This window comes from Arvicola amphibius, chromosome 4 (assembly GCF_903992535.2).
Source record: "Arvicola amphibius chromosome 4, mArvAmp1.2, whole genome shotgun sequence".
NCBI lineage: Eukaryota > Metazoa > Chordata > Mammalia > Rodentia > Cricetidae > Arvicola > Arvicola amphibius.
Window position 1 is genome coordinate 76564505 of NC_052050.1, and position 4816 is coordinate 76569320.

Here is a 4816-nt window from a genome sequence, read left to right on the forward strand (position 1 = left end):
TAGGCATCAATATTTAATATAATAAGAGGTTGAAATGTGTTTCATAACTCAGAATAAATTGTTTGTTCCGGCTGATGAATCCTGGTGGGGGAGGGCAAGCTCACTGTTTTGTTTATAATGGCAGTTTTGAAGTCTCTTTTTTGGCCAAATGACCAAGGTTGAGGGCAAATGGGGGCTGGGTATCTGGGAACAGGATGCCGACCTTCCTGGGTAACTCCTTCCAAGACTGCCAGTCTCCATTACACATGGTATCTTCAGCCATCCATCACCAGCCACAAAGATCTCATTTGCAACCAGGCTCTGAGCCATTTGCCTAAAACTGAACAATTACAGATTTTCTGGCCAAGTATATACCCACAAATATTACTGTAGATATAAATGACTTTCAAAGGCTCTTCTTATTTTTTTCAGTTAAATTACTCTATCTGTTCAGTGTCTTAGTCCTCTAGAAGAATGTATACCCTGTGGCTAGCTCAGATTTTAAACCCACACTCTGTTTCACCAGCTGTCTGTAACTGGGGGGTGGGTGGGGGTGAAGACAGACTTTTAAATTCTCTGAGCCTCTGTCCTAACATTGCAATAATAGAACCTACTGACTTTATATGTTTACACAATGAATATTTGAGTTTTGGAACTGAGGATATGGTTCAGTTAATAGAGTACTTGCCTCCAATACACAAAGACCTAGGTTCGATCCCCAGCACTGAATAAAACCAGATGTGGTGGTACAAACCTGTAATCCCAGCACTGGGGAGGTTAGGACAAGAGGATCAGAAGTTCAAGGTCAGCTAGATTTTTAGTTCAAGGCCAGACTAGGAAAAAATGGAAACCTGTCTTACATAAGTGAATTAATGAATAAATGAAGTAGTTTAAAAATCCATATTTGGCCAGACAGTGGTAGCACAAGTCTTTAATATTAGCATTGAAGAGACAGAGGCAAGTGGATATCTGGGTTCGAGGCCAGCCTGGTCAACAGAGAGTTCCAGGACAGCCAGGGCTATCCAGGAAAGCCTGTCTCAAAATTGTTTTGAACTAAAAAGGTGCATTTGAGTTCCTATTTTGTCCTGGATACCAGGAAAATCTAGAAACTGAGATATGAATCAAGAAATCAAGCAGCCAAGAGTGCTGTCCTTGTGAATCTTGACGTTCTGGGGAAGGGGGCATACTAGTCAACTAAGCAAATCGTCAAGGCTCTTCCAGATGGTGATGGACATGCAGGAGACCATGTGATAGAGTGACGCACTTACTGGCGTTAAGAGAAGACCTGAAGAAAGAGTGTGAGCAAGATAGGGAGCAGCTGGGCTGGAGAGATGGCTCAGTGGTTAAGAGCATTGCCTGCTCTTCCAAAGGTCCTGAGTTCAATTCCCAGAAACCACATGGTGGCTCACAACCATCTGAAATGAGATCTGATGCACTCTTCTGGCCTGCAGGCAGACACACAAGACAGAATATTGTATACGAAATTAATTAATTAATTAATTAATTAATTAAAAAAGATAGGGAGCAGCTGTCACCAGTGTCCCACAGAGTGGACACAGTTCCAGACATCTGGAAAAGGGAAAAGAGTATCTGTAAGTTACGAATAGCGAGTGGCTAAGAAGAAAAGTGACCCCAACAACAAAGATCAGAGACCGAGGAGGAGGCTGAATCACAAAGGTCTAGAAGGTCACAGTAAGGAATTTCAGGCTTTATTCTAGCCAAGATGGACAGAAAGTTATGCAAATGTTTTAACAGTAAAATGGTTAATAATTGTATGTGATTCATGTCAAGGGCTTGGTTTTATTGATTTGGAGTTCTGATTTTTAAACTTTTATTTAGTGTGGTGTGGTGGGATGTGTGTGTGCATGTGCACACTTGTGGGCGTGAATGCACACACGCTTGCTCATGCAACAAATGCCTTGGTGTGCATATGGAAACCAGAAGACAACTTGCGAGAGTTGATTCTCTCCTTCTACAGTGTGAATCCGGGGGTTGGACCCTGATTGTCAGCTGTGACAGCAAAGGCCTTTTATCCACTGAGCCGTCTCACTGGCCCCTGTCGTTTCGTTTTGTTTGTTTTTTGAGACAGGGTCTTTGCTAGCCATGAATCCATGATCCTTTTGCCTCTTTTGAGTACTAGGATTAAAATTTATATATATTTTTTTTTTCTGGAGACAAAGTCTCACTCGCCCCAGACTGGCCTTGTATGTGTTATGTAGCCAAGGATGATCTCAGACTGTTGATCCTCTTGTTTCCACCTCCCAAGTGCTGGGGATACAGGTGTGCACCATCAAGCCCAGTTGAAAGAAGCCTATTCTATGTTAGAGCTGTGTGTCAAGGCCTTATTAGGTGTTCAGGGCTCAATGCCTCATTTAAACCCCATGAACCATTACGGGGTAAGAACACTAATGCATCCTGATGGCAGTGTGAAGGTTCATTTGTCAGCAATAGTGGAAGAAGTATCAGGAGTCAATAGCCATGCTGTGTTGGTTGATTGGTTGGTTGGTTTGGCTGGCTGGGATTTTGTAGTTAGGTTTGGTTTGAGGCAGGGTCCAGGTATCACAAAATCAAACTATGTAGCCAAGGCTGGACCTTGAGCCCCCACCCGGGTCCTCTTGCTTCCATCTCTCAAATTCTAGAATTAATGGTATTCCCTGAGATGCCCAGCCAACCTGAGTTCTTTCGAGTACTTCTACTCCTATGAAGCTCAGATTCTTTAGGAGGGTTAGTTTTTACTATTTTTGTAGACACAGCCTAGAACTTACTATGTAAGTTCTGACCTTAAACACACAACAATCCTCTTGCCTCAACCTTGAAAGTGGTTGGATTACAGCCTTATGCACTGAGCCCAGATTGAAGCTGTATTCTTTTTTTAATGAGTTGTTTATTTCTATTTTATGTGCATTGGTATTTTGCCTCCATCTCTGACTGTGTGAGAGCATTGGCTTCCCTGGAGGTAAAGTTACAGACAGTTGTGAGCCGCCTTGTAGGTGGTAGGATTTGAACCCAGGTCATCTGGAAGAACAGCCAGTGCTCTTAACCAGTGAGCCATCTCTCTAGCCCCTTGAAGTGGGATTCTTATCTTACTCCTCAAAAGAAACTTTTAGAGTGAGCCACTATGAAGCATAATGTAGTGTACTTTTTAATTTTTTTAACACATAGAAAATATTTGCTCAGGAGAATTTAAGCTAAGCTAGTAACATTGTACGTCATACCAGGTGAACCAGATCACATAAACGCTATGGGAAACACAACACTAGCATGGTATACCTTTTGTTTATCTTAGTTAGTATTGGGGGGAGCAAGAAAAGAAAGACAGACAGTAAGAGGTGAGTACCAATGTGTGGATGCAGGATATATAAGTGTGAATCAGAGGACAGCTTGCAGGAGTTGATTTTCTCCTTCTACCATGTGGGTCCTGGAGATCAAACTCTGATGATCAAACTGTTGTCAAGTGCCTTGTCCCACTGAGTCATGTCACCAGCCCCTCACAAGCTTATTTGTGGGAAAACTACAGGTTAGAGCCAGAGATATGGTTCATGATTCATTGGGCATAATTAAACATCAAGCATTTTAATTCTTAAAGCATCTATATTTTTTAAAAATAAATTAAAGGAACAGTGTTTCTAACTTTTCTTTCTTTTTTGTTTTATTTTTGTTTGTTTGTTTGTTTTTTGATTATCGAGAGAGGGTTTTCTCTGTAGCTTTGGAGCCTGTCCTGGAACTAGCTCTTGTAGACCAGGCAGGGAACAGTGTTTCTGTCTATGAAATTTTGTATAGCTCTGTGGAAGTTATTTTTCAATTTTTTATTATTAATTTATTTGTTTCGTGTGTATGAGTGTCTACATGTATGCATGGTGCCCATGAAGACCAGAGGAGGGTATCAAATCTGGAACTGGAGTTACAGACAGTTGTGAGCTGCCATGTGGGTGCTGGGAACTGAACCTGGGTCCTCTGGAAGTGCAGCCACTGCTCTCAGCCACTGAGCCATATTTCTAGCCCCTTAGGGGAAATTCCTGACTCAGCCTAGGAAAGATTTCAACCAGATCTGATGAGAGGCTCCTTTCTCTCCCCCACGTCTCTTTAATTTTCTCCATCTTTGCTATCCAGTCTCAAGAAAAGGGACATTGTTTCCAATTTTGCAGATCCCTGGCTTAATACAGGATAGCTGGGGCTGTGGAAGCCTTAGCTCACAGGTAAAGGGGCTCATGCAGCAGCTGAACTCATCTATCTGTTTTTGCATTCCTTCTGTTCCACTGTATCATAAGACAGACTCTGAGAAACCCCGTACAACCATGATCAAATGAGTTGAACACCTATATAATATCAAGTGTCATAGACCAGTTACTCTCCTAGCAGACATCTTGAAAGGCACTTAGGAAAATACTGAAGGAAAATGTTTATTTGGTGATAAAGTTTGTTTTCGGATTCTTCTACACATTCTTATCACGAGGAACGCCAGAGTGACTTTTTAAAACAACAAACACTCGCTTTAAAAAAAAAAAAAAAAAAAAAAAAAAAAAAAGTGATGTGCCTTTAATCCCAGCACTTGGGAGTCGGAGGCAGGCGGATCTCTGTGAGTTCGAGGCCAGCCTGCTCTAAACGAGCTAGTTCCAGGACAGGCTCCAAAGCTACAGAGAAACCTAGTCTTGGAGAGAAAAAAAAAAAAAAAAATGTGCTGACTAAGTTTTGATGTAACTCAGGACAGCAGCTTTGGCTCATAGTACTGAGCCGCACAGTGACGTCACACAGCTACTTCCGCTCACTTCACGTTGGCCACTACATTTCCCAGAATGCTTTGCCAACGACGACGCCATTGGTCAGTGAGGCCGGAAGT